At 49.8% G+C, this 20430-nt stretch overlaps 1 protein-coding gene and 1 non-coding gene across 2 annotated transcripts in view; one reads left to right on the top strand and one right to left on the bottom strand.

Moving 5' to 3' along the window:
- RPL39 (ribosomal protein L39) overlaps positions 1-20430 on the bottom strand; it is a 362820-nt gene that overhangs the window by 247070 nt on the left and 95320 nt on the right. The window lies entirely within an intron of this gene.
- Positions 428-534, top strand: LOC142866062 (U6 spliceosomal RNA). The gene has a single exon (XR_012916132.1). It is a non-coding gene; the product is annotated as a U6 spliceosomal RNA (small nuclear RNA).

Here is a 20430-nt window from a genome sequence, read left to right as displayed (position 1 = left end):
GGGAGGGACCCAATCTTAGGGATGTGGTGTGCATTTTGGAGGGGAAGGGCATAACTCTAACCCTTCTTAGGGAGAGGTAAAGATATACAATGTAACCAAAATGTCAAAAAAAACACCAAACAAACAAACAAAAAAGGAAAAAAACTTTTTATCGGGTGGTGGGCAGGCGGGAGAGAGGAGGAGGAAAGGGGTGTATGCTTTCATAACGTGTGTGGTGCACACCACCGGGGGATTGGACACATCGGGGGGAGGGAGGGGGGCAGGGGCAATATTTGTAACCCTAACAATATTTGTACCTCCATAATATGATGAAGTAAAAGGAAAAAAAAAGAAAAAAAAGAAAGCTTCGGTGTGACGAGGAGCTCTCTGCTGCCCTCTGGTGGCTCATGACTTCCTACATGCAGCTTCCACTTAGAAAATAAAAGTGGAGTTAGCTTGGGCAGCGCATCTACTAGAATATGTAGAATACAGAGAAGATTAGCATGGCCCCTGCGCAAGGATGAGGCGCAAATCCGTGCAGTGTGATATTTTTAAAAAATGAAAATAAAAATAAATGGAAAATTGTCCGTCTATTCTGTTACTATGATTTCCCTCTAGAAAAGGTGTGGTGTTGGGGAAGGCAAGGGGGCATATAATTTGGGTTGACTGTGTTGCTGCTTTTTGTTTCTTGCTTTTTTTTAATATAGAGGAGAATCTATGCATCTCTCCTACAGCAACTAGTGCCTTCACAAAGCTAGTCGAAGTTGTGTTCTGTCTTGAGGGATTTGTAAGAATTGTGTACGCTAGCAGGGTGTGGTGGATCAGGCTGAAGTCCTAGTACTCTTTGAGACTGAAGCAGGAGGATCACTTGACATCAGGAGTTGAAGAGCAGCCAGAGCAAGAGTGAGACCCTGTCTCTACTGAAAATAGTAATAATTAGCCAGGTGAGGTGGTGTACAGCCAGTAGTCCTAGCTACTGGGAAGGGTATGGAAGAGGATCGCTTGAGCCCAAGAGTTTGAGGTTGCTGTGAGTTGGTCCCCTCTCAGCCAAAGACAAAGCCTGTGATCTCTGGCAGCCCCACCTGAAAGGCTGGTGTCAGGTCCTCCGATGGCTGATTCCCGAGGCTTCTCCTGCCCACCTGCCCGAGGCAGGGATACAGGCTTCGGGTCTCAAAAAGAATGGGGAGAACTTTTTAAAAGACAGAAAACATCCTTTTTTCTTTTATTTCAAGGTCATTCCCTCTCTTACAAGGCTGGTCTCAAAATCCCAGCCTAAAGTAATGTCCCCGCCTTCAGCTCCAAGACTACTAGGAATACAGGCCATAACCACCATGCCCAGCCTCTCTGGAAAACACTTTTTTTTGTTTCTTCTTCTTTTTTTTTTTTTTTTTTTTTTTTTTTTCAGACAGACTGTGCCTCTGTTGCCTGGGCTAGACCTCCTTTCCTCCCCAGTGTTTCCCGCTGGTCTCATCCTGACCCAGGGCTTTACATAAACGCTGCACGTGGTTCTTGCCTCTCCGTCCTGGACAAGTCCCACGTCCCAATCTCCAGTCAGGACCTCCGTCCTCAACTGCAGACTTGTATAGCCAATGGCCCCCATGGCCTCACCCCCTGCACAGCCAGGTCATGCTGAACAGGCGCAACGCCAACTCCCTGATGTTGAAACCTGAGCCTCCAACAATCTTCCTCATTTCAGAGAGGGTGATTGCATTCCTGCAGTCTTACAGGCCAAAACTTTAGGTCCATCTGACACCCTACATTCAAGTCATCAGTCAATCCTGTCAGCTCCCCCTTCAATGTGTCCCAGAGCCCACCCACCTCTCACCTGCTTCACTCTCTCACGGGATCTGAGCCACCGTTATCTCACACCCCAGTTACTGCACAGCCTCCCAACTGGCCTCCTGGATTTCACAGGGGAGCCTGCATGACATAAAGCAGACCTTGTCGCTTCTGTGCTCAGAAGTGCCCGATGGCTCCATCTTCCCCCAAGCAAAAGCCCAAGTCCTCATTTCAACCGCTCACCTCCTCACCCACCCTGCGCCCGGCAGTGGCTAATGTGCTTGCCATTCCTGTGACAGCCAGGCACGCTCCTGCACTGGAATGCTCTTTCCCCAGACATCTGTTTGGCTCGCTGTCACCCGTCATTCAGGTGTTCGTGCTGAGGCCTTCCTTGACCATCGATTTCAAATCGCAACTCCCGTGCCATTGCCTCTCGCCCGCTCTCCCTTCTCTGCTGTGTTTTCTCCTAGGATTCATCGAGCCAGCAAACTACATTTTACTCACGAATTGTGTTTATTCTTGAATGTAAGCTTCATGGGGCAGGAAATTTTGTCTGTGTGGTTTACAAAGAACTCTCCAGCTCCTAGAGTGGTGCCTGGCACAGGGTGGGTGCTCAGTAAGTGTTTGCTAATCTCCCAGACACACTGGTGAGTGACAACCACGAGTTGCAGAACAGCAGTCTAGTGTGATCCAACTTATGTTAAAGAGCATCCCCAGAGCACCACGGTATACCTGTGTGTGCATGCACGCAGATATCACTGCATGGAATAGAGTCTGGAAGGGTCACAGCAAAGCCAGGGCAGTGGCTGCAGAGACGGTTATTCCAGCAGGACTTGGGAATGGGGGAGGGCGCCAAAGGAGACTTCAGTCATATCTGTAACATTTTCATCTTTTCTAAGGAAAATGTGTTCCTGTATTACTTTTGTGGGATTTAAAAGAAATTACAATGAATTGATTAAAAATTATACATTGTAACAATTTCCAGAAGGTGACCAGCAAAAATCTGAGGGACTCCGTAAGGGCTAAAATCCACTCTATGGGGTGTTGCCTGCTACCACATCCGCTGGCACACGACACACGACGCTTGTGCAGCACCTACTGTGTGTCAGGCACTGTTGAAAGAGCTGGCATATAGTAGTGACCTAGACAGAGGGAGCCCTTTTCCTTGTGCAGTGGCCTTTCCGGTGGGACCCAGAGCCGCTCCAAGTTGAAGGTGTAGATTCTGCAGCTGCAGGAGTAGCTGTCCTGAGGGCTGATGTGCAGGCCCAGGCTGCCTCTCGCCACCCACACTCGTCACGCGAATCCTTCCCTCTGGGGCTAGAGAGAGATACATTATTTTTTTTCTGTTTTATTTATTTATTTTTTTGTCTTGATTCGTTTTTTAATTTCTTTTACACATGAGGTATTCCCCTGTCACCCAGGCTAGAGGGCAGTGGCCACATCATAGCTGTTTGCAACGTCAAACCCCTGGGCTCAAAGGAACCAGATCCTCCTGCCTCAGCCTCCTGAGTAGCGGGACTATAGGCACACAACCCCATGCCCCAACAATCTTTTTCCAAATTGTTTTCTTTTGTACAGATGGGGTCTCACCATGTTGCCCAGGCTGGTCTTAAACTACTGGATCCAAGTGGACCTGCTTCCTAGGCCTCCCAAAGTGCTGGGATCACAGGCGTGAGCCGACGTACCCAGCCACCCCCTTCTCACTTGGCTATAGTTGGGGATGGAATATTCCGGATCACAGGGAACATATACTGAACCTGTGGGGAGTGTTTGCTGACTGATCCTCAACCCGCCCACCCTCCAGGAAGGCCACCCAGGCCTGTCTGGCAGAAGATGGGGCTTCGTGCCTCTGGCAGGTCCTTCACCTCCTGCTGTCATCAGTGGGGCCCAGCCTGCCCAGGGAGCCCCAACATTCTCTCCCACTTGCTCCACCAGGAGTCTGGAAGCAGCATTTGTCCATTCAGTCCATTATCACAAGGGACAAGTCATGGGCCAGCTTGTTCACAGCCTGGACTGCCCTCCCCCACTCTTGTCACCTCCCTCCTTCAGCCAGTGCCTCAGACCCCACCCTGGTGGTGGCCCTTCATGGAGCCCATTGAAAGGCCCTAAGCAAAGGTGATGGGAGGAAGGAGTTGTGTCCTGGTTGTCTCTGTCCCAGCAGCCTGGGCATAGCCCTGCCGAGGCCTTGGGCATGTGCCCCTTGTCCTCCTGCTGCCTGCTGGCGGCATGGGGCTGCTGCCAGGGCCCCTCAGCAGACAGTTGTGCCTACAGATGGGAGCAGGCCTGCAGTTAGCAGAGCTGGCTTAGAAGCCTTAGCCCTCCTGTCCCGAGCGCTCTGTGGCAGGGGGAGCCTTGTGCCCAGGGCTTGCTGCTTCTCCTTTCCTGTGAGAGGAAGGGAATCCCACACGGCCTGTGCGTCTGTAGGGAGGGCAAGTGCTTAAGACACAGGCTCTGGGGCCACCTGCTGGGCTTCAGTTTTCAACTTTACTCCTGGATGACCTTAGGCAACTGGCAGAAACGGTGCCCCTGCCTCCTCTGTGCTAACGAGACTCCTTATTTGTGGGAGGGGAGAGATCATAGTCACAATACTTACTTCACAGGGTGGCAATATACTACTTCACAGGGACATGCATTAGTTATTGCCTGTGACAGCTCTTAGAACAATGCCTGGCACACAGTAGGTGCTGTTAAGTCACTGTCGTCACTACAATGTTCTATTTCACTTAATGGTCCTACGAGTCCTGCAGGGAGACCTTACACAATGGGCTTTGGAGCCAGACAGACCTGGTCTGAATCTCAGCTTGGAGACGTGACCGAGTGACCTAGGGAAGGTCTTCCTTTGTCTGCAACTCAGCCTCGCCATCCATAAAGTGGGGTCACAGGAGCTACACCTGCCTGGAGCACTGTATAAGATGAAGGCAGGTCTTCCAAAGAGCAGGTGGCACACTGGCCAGCCTGTGCCAAGCCTCAGTTAATGGGGGTCGGGTTTTGTTGTGTTTTGTGTTCTGGTCCTGACTTGGCTGTGGCCCCCTGGCTGGCCTTGCTTCATGTGCTCCTCTCCCTGGGGCTGGCTTTCTTTAGCTGTCGCTCTGCAAGCAGTCTCCAGCCCCCTTTCCTGCAAGTGGCGCCACTGAGCTCCACACTCCTCTTGGTTGCTGTCTGATGGGCTGTCAAAGGTGTCCTGCAGGTCACCTGCAATCCCTGTCACTCCTCTGGTCCCTTTTGTAGCATCTGGGCACCTCAGCTCTCTTGGGATGTGACTTCAGGGCTCCCAGTCTTGACTTTGGTGGCTACACACTGAGTGCCAAGTCCATTTGCTCCCAGGTTGTTGAGACGACACAGGTCTGGCCACCGTGCCCTGCTGTCCCTGCTCCCAGGTAGGGGAGGAGGCTGGGGCAGGAATCACTCTTACCCCTCACTAACCATTCCCAGGCCTGAAACTGACATTTCCCTGCTCACTTCACTGTCACCATAGAAAGGTTTAGGTGCCATTTCTTCCAGAGCCTGGTCTGGAACCCAACCCATTCCTGTCATTCAGCTCAGCTTGTCACTTCCCTCCTTCTACAGCACCTGAAACTGCCACCTTCATGCAGTGTCAGCCAGACAGCCACTGTCCCTGGGTGCTCTTCCACCTGCGCCCTGCTCTGTCCCTGCCCAGCAGCCCCTCCGAGGATGCTAGTGCTTGTCCAGGCAGCCCTGGCCTGGGGCTCTGTCTCTCCCAGCGCAGGTGTCTTCTCTGAGGCAGAGGCACACGGCCTGAACCCGTGGGACCCCAGGCCCTGCAGGGCCCCGCCCAGAGCTCTCGGCTCCGAGTCATCCTCTCCAGGAGCCTGGCGGGCTGGCAGCTGGCCAGCTCTGAAGCCGCCTCTGGGGAGCAAGTCCTGCCAAGGGCTGGCCTGATCACTGTCACTAAGGAACGGCTAGCAGCCCCCATGGAGACATTGGGTTCCACCCTCAGGAGTGGACTCGCCCAGGGATCTGCTACCCCACTCCCTGTGTGTTCAAAGCTGCCAACACAGGCAGCCAAGGAGAGGGGAACACCTTACTGTGACTGGAGTCCTAGGTCTGCTGGTCACTGGCTGAGTGACCTTGGGTGGTCACTTCACCTCTCTGAGCCTTTATTTACCCATCTGCAAAATGGACATGAAAACAAGTCCTTTATTACCTCACAGGCTGTTTGTAGGATCCAGGGAGGTGGTGGATGGGAACAGACTTGGTGAGCACACCGGCGACAAGGGCTGCTGCTGCTGCTGCATGGTGCAGTGCGACCCTGTCACTCACACACAGAGCGCTGCTTTATTCCTGTGACAGCAGATGCAACTGCCATTGATTCTCCTTGGACGCACTCTGCTCAAACTAATATCCTCTTCTGTTCCTGCAGCGTTAATCCCGACCCCCGCCCAGCACACACAACATTCCCATCCACATTCACATGTATCGGAACGTTTCCTCTCTTGGAAAACCACAACCTTCAGGTGGCAACAGTGAATCATGCCTGGGATCCCAGTACTCTGGGAGTCTGAGGCCGGAGGATCGCTTGAACCCACGTGTTAGAAGTTGCCATGAGCCAGGCTGACAGCACAGCACTCTTGCCCAGGCAGCAGCATGACACTTGGTCTCAAAAAAATAAAAAATAATAACCAAGAAATTTATTTTCTAACAGGTGTAGAAGTCAGATGTCTTAAACCAAGGCCTCAGCAGGGTGAGTTCTTTCTGGACTCTCTGAGAGAGAATCTGTTTCCGTCTCTATTGCAGCTTCTGGTGGCTGCAGGCAACCCTTGGCACACGTTGGCCTGTGACACATCACTCCAATCATTGCCTCTGTCTTCACGTCACCTTCTCTGTGTGTCTTTCCCCTTTCTTCAGTTATTAGGACACCTGTCATTGGATATAGGACCTCCCCTTGCTGGGAGTTATTTTCCCAGTAAAATAGGTCCCAGTCAGGATAGTCAAAGAGATTTGGAAATTAAACGAAATAGTTTCTGCAAAGTTTTCTTCTTGGCAAACATCCCAGAACTCGGCAACAAAGTGTGTCACAATTTAATGTACTTAGTAAATTTAGATTGGTTTTACCCATTGTTACCCTAAGTGAACTAATCCCTGGAACTGAACTCACCCTTCCTGGGCACCTTTTCCAGGTCTCTTGCGACACTGTTCAGGAATCTCTTTCACTCTGGTGAGAAGAGAACCTACTTGCTGTGCCAGCTGTCGGGAGTTAGCTACTTTCCCAGTAAAATAGGTCCTAGGCAGGATTGTCCTAAGAGTTTTGGAAATGATATTAACAGAGATAAAGTGTAGTTTAAAGTGAAGGGGGAGTCAGGGGTCCTCTAGTATTCCCGTGGGACAGGAGGCCCTGGGTGAAATCGCACATTAATATTTATTGATACAGCAATTAATTGTTTGTGGTTATAAATTTATGTGTACAGATCATTTGTTTAGGTTTCAAGGCCCCCAAAAGGTTTTATAAATCCCTTCATTATTTATATTAAGGTGAGGAAATGGTTACAAAATAGTTTTAGGATAACCTTCTTAAGTCCTAAGAATAGACCTAGTTGAATATACAAGTTAAACATAAAATTGTCAATTAGCAGAAAAGCTAAAACAGAAATACAGAGACAATATATTTTTTTTTTATCTAGTTTTTTCTTAACTGAGATATGGTGTCTGGAGTGAAGTAGGAAGTGCCCTTGAGGCTCATTGGTTTTAGTTGCAGGTGTCTTTTTGACTGGCATTCTTTGATCAGCCCTTAATCTGTGACGCCATACCGAGCTCTGTTTGCACAAGTATCAGGCCTTGGCCTGCAGGTCTCGAGACAAGGTTGCTTTACATTTGCCCCTGATTGGTGAAATGTCCCCCTTGTTGTCAAGCAGCTTCTGTTCTGGGAACTAACAAGGTCACAGATTCCTTCTAGGCAAAGTCCTGCAAAACTCCTGAAACTATTCATGTCTCCTAATTCTATATCCCAACATCCCCTAATCCAATATGCTCTTATCACAAGATTGTTATGTTAATGACATCAGCAAAGTCGATTATTCCAAATAAGGTCACCTTCTGAGTGGACATATCTTGTCAGAGGGGGTCCATATGCACTGGAAAAAGTAAGAATTTCAAGACGGTCACAGAAATGCATTAGAGCAATTGCAGGACCCTGCTGAGAGTGGGGCCCCGTTCACTGCACAGGCCACACACCCATGACACCAGGGTGTGCCAAGGTCATCCATGTCCTCCCTTCCTGCTGTAAAATTCAGTGGGGCTTCTGAGTCCCCAACTTCCTGAGCATCTTGGCAGCATTGGACACAATCACTCTGTCCTGCTTCTGACAGCTGCTTTCCTTGGCTTCAGGTACACTCAGCTGTCCCAGTTTTCCTTTTACCTCCTGGCCAGCCAGTCATTCCTTGGTGACTTCTGCAGGCCCTGCTGTCTAGATGCACTAGAGTCAGTGGTTGGAGAGCCATGGGGCTCGTGCTCGTGCACTTCTCTCTGTGCACGTGCTTCTTTCAGGGTCTCATGGGGTCCCAGGTCTTTCAACATCCCCTCTGCACAGACGCCTGCTGCTCTGACCCCTCCTCTGAGTTCCAGACACACAGACCCAGCCATCTGCTCACCAGCTCCCCCTGGTGGTCTAACAGGCCTCTCAGACTCAGCATGTCCTCACTGCAGTCCTCCCAGATGCTTGGGTGAAAACCTTCCAGTCACCTAGTTCCTGTCTTTCCTCTCACACGTCCACATGCAGTCTCAGCAAACGCTTCCCAGCCCGCCTAGAATGAGAGCTCCACTCCCTGCCATGGCCACAAGGTCCTCTGTGAGAACATGACTGAGTCCTCCCCTCCTTCACCCACCTCATCTCCTACCAGCGCCACCCCACCCCACCCCCACCCTTGCTCCTTATTAACTCCAACAACCCAGCAAGCTTGCTCCCACCACAGGGCCTTTGCACCTGCTGCTCCCAGCGACCACGTGATCTCTCCCATCCACTGAATGGGCTGGCTTTCTCACTTTATAGTGTCCTGCTCAAATGTCACCTAGTCAGAGAGGCCTTCCTTGAACAACTTGTCTGAAATAGCACGGTCGGGCCCCTCTCCACTGCAACCCCTTGATTCGTACTTGGCCACAGACTTATGTTATATTCATTTACTCCATGTCTGTGTCTCCAAACAGAATGTAAGTGTCACGAGTTTAGGGATTTGGTATTTTTCTCTGCTGTGATTCCCACTGCCTAGCACACTATGTGACACATGTGTGTTCAGTGAAAGAATGAATCAACGGGATCCCGTTGCTCTCCTAGCTTAAAATCTCACAATGTTCTGTCACATCTCTGTGCCTTTGCCCATGCTGTTCCCTGTGCTTGGAATGCTCTTCCTCCTAGTCATCCAAGAAACCTATTTTCTTTTGAGGCTAGATCTCACCTTGTGGCCTGTGCTACAGTGCGGTGGCATCCTCACAGCTCGCTGCAACCTCAAACTCCTGGGCTGACACTATCCTCCCGTCTCAGCCTCCTGAGCAGCTGGGACAACAGGTGCATGCCACCAACCTGGGTAATTTTTCTCTTATTGGCAGAGAGGGGGTCTCTCTCTTGCTCAGGCTGTTACTACAAGTTCAGCACTGTCCTCCAGGCTCCATAAGAAGGAAAGAAGTGGTTCCAGAGGAGAAAAGAGTTTATTTTGCAAGCTAAGGAGGAGAAATGGTAGACTTTCTCCTCTAAAAATCCAAATTTCCCATAACATAAGCAGAAATACAGGCGTTTTAAAAGGAATTACCCTCAGTTCTAGCCTATTGTGGTAACTATTCTGTGAATCTGGTGGCTGGTCCTTTATTGTCACATGGCTTAAGACTGATTCCTTTACAATGAGATGTCACCTAACTGCAGTGAGAATGGCTTTAATCCAAAAGTCCCACCACAGGAGATGCTGGCGTGGATGGGGAGAGAAAGCAACACTCGTACAGCGCTGTTGGGACTGCACACTAGTGCAGCCTGTATGGAAAGCAGCATGGAGATGCCTTAAAAAAACTAAAAGTAGATCTCCCATTTGATCCAGAAATTCCAGGACTGGGTATTTACCCATAGGACAAAGAGCCATTTTATGACAAAGATATTTTCACTTTATAGCAGCAGAATTGACAATGGGAAAGATGTGTCAAGAAGGCAAGTGGCCGTGAGTGTGTGAGTGTGTGAATAAAGTGTGGTATGTGTGTAGCATGGAGTGGTAGCGAGCCATAAGGAAGAGGGTGGGTGAGCACGTGTGTGTGAGTGTAAAGCAGGGTGTGAAGTGCAGTGTGGGCATAGGGTGTAAGAAGGAGCAGAGTAGTGAGGAGCGCGTGTTAAGTGCGTGTTGAGCATGGGTGTGTGTGTAGGGTGGTGCAAGTGCAGGGCAGTGCATGAGGGGTGAGGTGAGGGTGAGGAGGGTGTGGGCGTGTTGTGAGGTAAGGGGTGTAATGCAGAGAGTGTGTGTTTTGTGCGTGGTTGTGAGTGTGAGTTGTGGTGTGTGAAAGTATTTGGTATGAGGAAGAGTTTTGTAGGTGGGAGTAATGATGAAGTGCAAAGAGAAGAGTGATTGAAAAGAAGTTTTTTTTTTTTTTTGTATTGAAAAGAGGGGAAGGGGTAGGGGGATTTGCAAGCACTTCATCTTTGCAATTGCGGTTTCTCATTTTTTTTGTGTGGAGACAGAGTGTCACTCGGCGTCCTGGGCAGAGTGCAGTGAGGGCGGGTCACCACAAGCTCCAGGTCCTGGGCTGTGAGCGATCCTTCTGCCTCAGCCTCCCAGGTAGCTGGGACTACAGGCGCTTGCCGGAGCGCCCGTCTCGGCCTCCCAGAAAGCTAGGACGACAGGCGTGAGCCACCGCGCCCGGCCGGCGTGACGCGTGTTCCCAGTGCTGAAAGCTTCGGTGTGACGAGGAGCGCTCTGCTGCCCCCTTGCGACTCACCGGCTTCCTACATGCAGCTTCCACTTGGAAAATAAGAAAAAAAGTAGAGTTAGCTTGGGCAGCATGTCTAGTAGAATAGGAAGAATACAGAGAAAAGGAGCATGGCCCCTGCTTAGCCATTACACGCAAATCCGTGCAGCGTGATTTTATTAAGAACTGAAAATAAAAATAAATTGAAAATGTGAAAATTGTCTGTCTATTCTGTTACTATGATTTCACTCTAAGAAAGGTGTGGTCTTCGGAGAGGCAAGACAAGCATGTTATTTGGGTTGACTTTTGTTGCTGCTTTTTGTGTTTTGTTTTGTTTTTTAATATAGAGTATAAACTGTGAGTATCTCTTACAGCAACTGGGCCCTTCACAAAGGAGGTGGCAGTTGGGTCAGGTCTTGAGGAATGAGTAAGTATTTTGCAGGCTGGCAGGACGTGGTGGCTCACACCTGCGATTGTAGCACTCTGGGAGTCCCAGGCAAGATGATGGCTTCAGGTCAGGAGTCAGGCCAGCCTGAGCTAGAGTGAGATCCCTGTCTGTATTAAAAATTGTAAAAATCAGGCAGGTGTGGTTGTGCACGCCAGTAGTCCCAGCTACTCGGGAGGTTACTGCAAGAGGATCGTTGAGTACAAGACTTTGAGGTTGCTGTGAGCTAGTCTGACATGAGGACAAGCTAGCCCTGGCCACGATGTGAGAATCTGTCAAAAAACAAACAAAGAAACAAACAAAAGTAGAGTTTTCCAGGGGGGCCAGACACGGTGGGTCAGGCCTGTCATCGTTGCACTCTGGGAGCCGGAGGTGGAGGGGATTGCTTGAGGACAGGATTTTGAGACCAGCCTTGTAACAGACGGAATGACCTCAAAAAAAAAAAAAAAAAAAAGGCAAAAACATGTTTTCCGTCTTTTTACAACTCCCCCCACTCTTTTTTTTTTAATTTTATTTATTTATTTTTATTTTATTTCGGCATATTATGGGGGAACAGATTTTAAGGTTTCAATAAATGCCCTCCCCCCCAACCCCCCCCACTCTTTTTGAGGTCTGAAGCCTGCATGCCCACCTCGGGCAGGTGGCGGGAGAAGCCTGGCGAGTCAGCCACCCAGGCCCTGACACCAGCCTTTCCCGTACGAGACTGACGCGGATCACAGGCTTTGTCTGTGGCGAAGGTGGGAGATTAGAACAGGTCCCACAATAGCCTAGAACGGAGTGGCCCTTCCTTTTAGAGCTCCGTATTTCTGCTTATGATGTGGGAAATTTGGATTTCGAGAGAAGATCTGACATATTTCCTCCTTGGATAACAAAGTAATAAACTCTTTCCTTCTCAAATCATTTCTATCCTTCTAATGCCATCTTGAGAATAAGTCCTGAGCATTCAGTAACAGCCTGAACAAGAGTGAGAACCTTTCTCTACCAAAAAACAGAAAAATTACCAAAATGTGGTGTGTGCGCATGCAGTTCCAGCTGTGCAGGAGGCTGAGGCAGGAGGCTCCCTGGAGCCCAGGAGTCTGAGGTTGCGGTGAGCTGTGAGGATGCACCTGCACTGTAGCCCAGGCAACAGGGTGAGAACCTGTCTCAAAGAAAAAAACCGAATAGTTTTGCGGGCTCACCATGAGGAAGGGCATTCCAAGCAGAAGGACTTGCATGGGCGAAGGTACAGACATGTGAGTTAATGTGGTGGGATTTTAATCTAGGAGAGCAAAAGAGTCACAGTGATTCGTTCTTTGATTGAACACACGTGTCCCATACTGTGCTAGGTGGTGGAGATGACAGCATTGCAGGCAACCAATCCCTAATTTCATAGCACTTACATTCTAGTTAGGGATATAGACGTGGAGTAAATGAATATACAATATGTCTGTGGCTAAGCACCGAGCAAGGAAAGGGAGTACAGAGGGACCAGACAGTGCTATTTCAGACAGTGTGGGCAGGAAGGCCTCTCTGGCCAGGTTACATTTGAGTATGACTCAAAAGAATAAGGAAGGCAACCTAGCGAATCGATGGGATAGATCACATGGGAGATGGGAGTTGCATGTGCAAAGGCCCTGTGGCCGGAGTAAGCTTGCTGGGTTGTTGGTGCGACTAAGGAGCAAGAGTGGGGGTGCGGTGGGGTGGTGTTGGTAGCAGATAAGGTGGGTGAGGGAGGGGAGGACTCAGTCATGTTCTCACAGAGGACCTTGTGTCCATGGCAGGGAGTGGAGATCTCATTCTAGGTGGGACGGAAGTGTTTGCTGAGACTGCATATGGACGGGTGAGAAGAAAGACAGAACTAGGTGACTGGAAGGTTTTCACCCAAGCAACTGGGAGGACTGCAGTGAGGACATGCTGAGTCTGAGAGGCCTGTTAGACCACCAGGGGGAGCTGTTGAGCAGATGGCTGGGTCTGTGTGTCTGGAACTCAGAGGAGGGGTCAGAGCAGCAGGCGTCTGTGCAGAGGGGATGTTGAAAGACCTGGGACCCCATGAGACCCTGAAAGAGGCACGTGCACAGAGAGAAGTGCACGAGCACGAGCCCCATGGCTGTCCAACCCCCTAACTGTAGCGCATGCAGACAGCAGGGCCAGCAGAAGGCACCGAGGGCTGACTGGCCGGCCAGGGAGATAAAAGGAAACCCGGGAGAGCTGAGTGTACCTGAAGCCAAGGGAAGCAGCAGTGAGATGGTAGAACGGAGTGATATATTGTGTCCAATGCTGCCAACACCCCAAGGAAGATGAGGACTCAGGACCCCCAATGAATTTGATGGCAGGAAGGGACGACATGGTTGAATTTGGCACACGTGGCTTAATGGGTGTGTGGCCTATGGATTTGAACACGGCCCCACTCTCAGCAGGGTCCTGCAATTGGTCTACTGCTCTTCTGTGACTGTCTGGAAATTCTTACTCACTTTTTGCAGTGAATAGGGACCCTCTCCCACAAGATATGCCCGCCCAGATGGTGACCTTGTTTGGCATAATGGACTTTGCCGATGTAATTAAGGTAAAGATCTCAAGAGGAGAGCATATTGCATCCCAGCAGCCCCTATAGCCAGTGACAGGTGTCCTCATAAGTGAAGAGCAAGGGAAAAGACACATAGAGGAGGTGACAGGAAGACGGAGACAAAGAATGGAGTCATGTGTCACAGGCCAACGTGCGCCAAGTGTCCCCTGCAGCCCCTAGAAGCTACAGGAGAGGCTGGAACAGATTCTCCCTCAGAGACTCGAGAAGGAACCCACCCTGCTGATGTCTTGATTTATGTCATCTGACCCCTAGAACTGTCAGAGAATAAATTTCTGTTCTTTTACACTCTCCAGCTCATGGTAATTTGTTACAATAAGTCTAGGAAACAAATGCACTTTTGAACAAGGGCCCCCACATTTTCACGTTGCACTGGGACCCACAAATTGTGAATGTGGTCCTGAGTTGGCAAGTGTGGATTCTGAGGCTTGGCAGGGTGTGAGATTTATTGGAATGTGTCCACGGGACAAGGCGGGCGGTGAGGAAGTAGAGATAGGCAAGAAACACAAGTTGAAACCCACAGGGTCTAGGTGAAAGGAAGGCACAGAGATGGGATGGTGGGTAGATGGCGATAGTGAGCTAAGAAGGCTGTGGATGTTTGGTTTTTCCCTTTTTTATTTTTATTTTTTATTTTTTATTTTTTTTTTTTTTGAGACAAGGTCTGGGTTTGTTGCCTGGACTAGATTACAATGGCATCATCTTATGTCACTGCAGCCTCGAAGTTCTGGGCTCAAGCGATCCTCCAGACTCATCCTCCTGAGTAGCTGTGAATACAATTGTGTGCCACCATGCCTAGCTAATTTTTCTATTTCTCATAGAGGCGGGCTCTCCCTGGTCCTTCAGCTCCTACTTGTATACATGCATGGGGTATAAGTGCAGTTTTTACATTGTTCTATTCTACTGTGGTGATGCCCTATGTCAGGGCCTCAGGGCTTCCCTCACTGAGACAGTTCACAGTGTACCCACCACTCAACCTCCTTCATCATTTCCCCACCCCGCCTAGTGTCCCCTGTCCATCCGTCCACACCCTGCTTCCATGTGCACGCGTTATTTAGCCCCCACTTATGAGTGAGAACGTGCAGTATGTGCCTGTCTGTGCCTGGCTTGTTTCACTGAGGATAGTGGCCTCCAGTTCCTCCCATGTTGCTGCCAAAGACATGACTTCTTTCTTGTTTATGTATGAATAGTATGACATTGTGTACATATACCACATTTTCCTTATGTAATCCTCCACTGATGGGTAGGTGGGTTCCGTATGTCTGCCATTGTGCATAGTGCTGTGATACACATGCAAGTGCAGGCATCTTGTTAGTACACGAGTTTCTTCTCTTTTGTGTAGATCCCCTGTAGTGGGATGACTGGATCATATGGTAGGGCTCCTTTTAGTTCTTTGAGACATCTCCATGCTGGTCTGTCCTAATCTACATTCCCACCAACAGTGGACAAGAGCTCCCTTTCATCTTCATCCTTGCCAACATATCTGCATCACCTGCTCTATATGTAAATTAGTATGTGCACTGACTCCATGTTCACGCAAAAGTATACTGTTAAATGAGAAAGATATTGCAAACCAGTATTTATAGTCTGATACCACAAAAAGTTTTTTCAAACCCTCACTAAGTATACATTGTATATGCCCCAAGTGATGTCTTTATGAGACTGAGTCTCCATTCTTGAGCATGCTACGCCTCTCTAAGAAATAAGGTCTTTGTTTCTGTCCCTCAGTAAGACTAAAGATCCTCTCTAGGCTTAACACAGTGTCTTGGAAATAATGGACACACAATAAGTGTTTGTTGATGATGATTTGATGAAGGTATACTTGGGAATTGGACAGAAACGAGAAAGGTGCTACCTTAGGTGAAAGTAGGTCTTAGTGGAGGCAAGTTTCTACTTGAAATTTTGGTGTTTCCCTTCTGAAGCCTGACCCTCAACTGCGTGTCCCACACACACTCACACACCCTGTCTGCCACCCCCAAGCCTGGGGCAGAAGTGCGAGCTGGATGTGCTACAGGAACCCTTGGGAACAGAGTTCCAGGGGTCATGCCGTGCTGGGAGCAGCAGCGCTCTATGGAGTCTACTTGGGGACAGCTGGCTGGGGACGCTGTGTCACCAAGCCCCGTGGGCTGGACCTGTAAGGAAAGCCACTGCAGGGGACCCTGGTCTACAAGGTGTTGCTGAGAACATCTGTCATTCTTTTGGTGCCTGCCTGTACTGGAGCCACCCTGTCCCTTCTCTGGGGGCCATTTCTCTCCGTCCACGAGGACTGGCCCTGCTCTGGCTTCCCAGGGCAGCTGAAACTAAGTAGCACACACTGGGTGACTGAGAACAACAGGAATTTGTTGTCTCACAGTTGTGGAGGCAAAAGTCAAAGGATGGCAGGGCCAGGCTTCCTCTGAAATCCTTCCTTCCTTCTCATGAGCTCCGATGGTTTCGAAGCAATCTTTGGTCTCCCTGGCTTGGACATGCATCGCTCTGTTCTACCCTGTGTGGGGGCAAGTGACATCCCAATGGGGGCCAGAAATTTATGTAACTATTGTCTGAGAGGACAGGGGAGAGGAGGAATAGAGGTCCTTCCCTGGAGGGGGAGAAATGGTTGCTAGGGAGGCTGAATGCTTGGGGGAGACAGATTGACTTGTAGATGGTTCTCTTTGCAAATTAAATTAGGTGGAGAGACAAGAAAGTTATTTGGGCGCCTGTAGTCCCAGCTACTCGGGAGGCTGAGATGGGAGGATCGCTTGAGCCCAGGAGTTCTGGGCTGTAGTGCGCTATGCCGATCGGGTGTCCGCACTAAGTTCGGCATCAATATGGTGACCTCCCGGGAGCGGGGGACCACCAGGTTGCCTAAGGAGGGGTGAACCGGCCCAGGTCGGAAACGGAGCAGGTCAAAACTCCCGTGCTGATCAGTAGTGGGATCGCGCCTGTGAATAGCCACTGCACTCCAGCCTGGGCAACATAGCGAGACCCCGTCTCTAAAAAAAAAAAAAAAAGTTATTTGGGACAGGTCTCGTTGCATTCTTTATTTTCTTTACTGCAATATAGTGACATAACAGGGAAGGGAAGAGAAGTTCATTGTTCTTTTCATGTGGCCTTCTGCTTTCTACAGACAGAGGGAAAGCCTCTTAAAGGGCCTATTGAACTCTAAGGACCCTTAATTGAAAATTCTCTTTATACCAAGGATTTATATTTTGGAGTGAAATTCCCTGAGCTCCTTTAACTTATTACCTGTGCAAAGAGCCTGTCTCCAAATAAGATCACATTGAGCGTGATTGGGCTGGGACTTCAGCACGTCTCTGGTGGGGGACACAATGGAGCCCTAGCAGCCCCCAGGCAGCCATGTGTAGAATGCTGGGCCCCAGCTTGTCCTCCTGCCCCTCCCCCGCCACGGCTGACTGGAGAAGGTGTGGACACCTCACCCAAGGTGGATCAGTCAGGACAGTGTGCGGTTGTAGCCGGAACTGCGGCATGAGGACTGGGAGCCACAGAGCACTACTTTCCACCCTGCGGAGCAGAACAGCAGAGCAAGGCGTCTGCAGAGGGGACACTGCAGCAGGTCACAGGGAGGGAGAGGAGGGAGCACTGACAGTCTGCGCCATCCCCACTTACTGAACACCTCGGGCGTGCAAGGTGCAGAGCAACGGCTTGCTATCCACTAGCCATGGCACCGTCTTAGCGTACGTCATCCCCGGATTCAAAATGAGGAACGTGGGGCCCAGAAAGGTGACACTGCTTTCCCACAGTCACCAGCTATGAAGCAGCAGACCAGGTTTCGCACCTGCCTGAGGTCACAGCCCTGTACCCCAGTGACCACACTAGATGGCTGCCCCGGGTCCTGTCCCACCCTGAGGCCCAGGTGCACTTTTGTGCTTGAGTCCATGACACATCTCTGTGACACTGTAGTACAGTGCACTTATCTTACCTGTGTGGATCACGTTGTACATGTTTAGCATACGCCTGCGTACATGTGCCCAGTTCAGGATGTAGGACATTTCCAGCCCCTGGAAGGCTCCCTCCTAATGCAACCCAGTCAATGTCCCCTAAGGTAGCCACCTCTCTGTCCTCTCTGCCACCATAGATAATTATGTGCTTTTTACTAAGTCTTCTGAGTCCCTCTGTCCTCCAACCTGAAGGTCCTAATTCAGTGCCTTGCAAAGTGTAAGTTGCAAGCTATTAGTTGTTTTGAAATCAAGCATTGTCTCTTTAATGAAATAGAAAACAATTGAAAATACCACAGTGTGTGATATGTAGTAAGGGTTTGCAATATCTTTCTCATTTAGCAGTATACCTTTGTGTTAACTCCATGTCAGTGCACATACAATTTTACATACAGAGCAGGTGATGTAGACATGTTGGCAAGGATGAAGATGAAAGGGAGCTCTTGTACAGTCTTGGTGGGAATGTTGATTAGGACAAACCAGCATGGAGATGTCTCAAAGAACTAAAAGGAGCCCTACCATATGATCCTGTCATCCCACTACTGGGGATCTACACAAAGGAGAAGAAACCCGTGTACTAACAAGATGCCTGCACTTGCATGTGTATCACAGCACTATGCACAATGGCAGACACACGGAATCAACCTACCCATCAATGGAGGATTGGATAAGGAAAATGTGGTATATGTACACAATGTAATAGTATTGAGGCATAAAAAAGAAAGAAGTCATGTCTTTGGCAGCAACATGGGAGGAACTGGAGGCCACTATCCTCAGTGAAACAAGCCAGGCACAGACAGGCACATACTGCACGTTCTCACTCATAAGTGGGGGCTAAATAACGCGTGCACATGGAAGCAGGGTGTGGACGGATGGACAGGGGAGACTTGGAGGAGTGGGGGTGGATGAAGGAGGTTGAGTGGTGGGTACACTGTGCTCTGTCTCAGTGAGGGAAGCCCTGAGGCCCTGACGTAGGGCATCAGCACAGTAGAATAGATCAATGTAAAAATTACACTTATACCCCATGCATACCTACAAATAGCATCTGAGCAAAAATGAGACCCCATTAGTACCAAAAATAGAAAAGCCAGCCAGCTGTGGTGGCGTGCCCCGGTGGTCTCAGCTGATAAAGAGGCCGAGTGCAGTGAGCTACCATGATGTGACTGCACTCAAGCCCAGGTAATAGAGTGTGACCCTGTCTCAAACACACACACACACACACACACACACACACACACACACACACACAAGCAGGCACAAAAACAAAAAACCAAAGAACCCCCAAAACTCACAACCTTCTTAGTTTACTATCCCCATCTACCCACTACTTGATTTCTGTCTTCCTTTGCAGCAAGTCCCCCTGGATTTCAACTTGTGTTTCCTGCCTATGTCTACTTCCTTGGCAGCCACCTTATGCTGTGGACACATTCCAATAAAGCTCACACCCTGCCAAACATCAGAATCCACACTTGCCAGCATAGGACCACATTCATAATTTGCAGGTCCCAGTGCAAAGTGAAAATGTGGGGGCCCTTGTTCAAAACTGCATTTGTTTCCTAGAGTTATTGTAACAAATTACCATGAGCTGGGCAGTGTAAAAGAACAGAAATTTATTCTCTCACACTCTAGGGGTCAGATGACATAAATCAAGGCACCAGCAGGGTGGACTCCTCCTGAAAGTCTCTGAGTCAGTTCCAGCCTGTCCTGCAGCTTCTGGTGGCTGCAGGGAACAGTTGGTGCACGTTGGCCTGTGACACATCACTCCATTCTTTCCCTCTGACTTCAGGTCACCGTCTCTATGCGTCTTTTCCCCTTCTGTTCACTTATTAGGACACTTGTCACTGGATTTAGGGCATTCCCTACTTGAAAATGACCTCATCACAAGTTTCTTACCTTAACTACATTGGCAAAGACCCTTATTTCAAATAAGGTCACCTTCTGGGTGGACGTATTTCGAGGGAGAGGGTCCATGTCCAGTGCAAAAAGTCACTCAAAATTTGAAGACGGTCACAGAAGAGCATTAGACCAATTGCAGGACCCTGCTGAGAGTGGGGCCCCATTCAACCCCACAGGCCACACACTCATGACACCAGGGTGTGCCAACGTCATCCATGTCCTCCCTTCCTGCCATCACATTCAGAAGGGCTTCTGGTCTTCATCTTACTGAGCCACTTGGCAGCATTGGACACAGTTGATCACTCTGTTCTCCTTGTGAGTGTTTCTTCCCTTCCATTCTGGGACACTCAGCTCTCCCGGTGTTTCTTTTATCTCCCTGGCCGGCCAGTCAGCCCTCGGTGCCTTCTGCTGGCCCTGCTGTCTGCATGCGCTACAGTCAGGAGGTTAGACAGCCATGGGGCTCGTGCTCGTGCACTTCTCTCTGTGCACGTGCCTCTTTCAGGGTCTCATGGGGTCCCTGGTCTTTCAACATCCCCTCTGCACAGACGCCTGCTGCTCTGACCCCTCCTCTGAGTTCCAGACACACAGACCCAGCCATCTGCTCACCAGCTCCCCTTGAGGGTCTAACAGGACTCTCAGACTCAGCATGTCCTCTCTGCAGTCATCCCAGATGCTTGGGTGAAAACCTTCTAGTCACCTAGTTCTGTCTTTCCTCTCACACGTCCACATGCAGTCTCAGCAAACGCTTCCTAGCCCACCTAGAATGAGAGCTCCACTCCCTGCCATGGCCACAAGGTCCTCTGTGAGAACATGACTGAGTCCTCCCCTCCCTCACCCACCTCATTGCTTACTAATGCCGCTCCTCCTAACTGCCACTCTTGCTCCTTAGATGCACGAAGCTCACACCAAGCGTGCTCCAGCCACAGGGCCTTTGCACCTGCAGCTCC

This window comes from Microcebus murinus, chromosome X (assembly GCF_040939455.1).
Source record: "Microcebus murinus isolate Inina chromosome X, M.murinus_Inina_mat1.0, whole genome shotgun sequence".
Classification (NCBI taxonomy): domain Eukaryota; kingdom Metazoa; phylum Chordata; class Mammalia; order Primates; family Cheirogaleidae; genus Microcebus; species Microcebus murinus.
The sequence above is the reverse complement of the archived record's forward strand: the minus strand, read 5'-3'. Positions and strand labels throughout refer to the sequence as shown.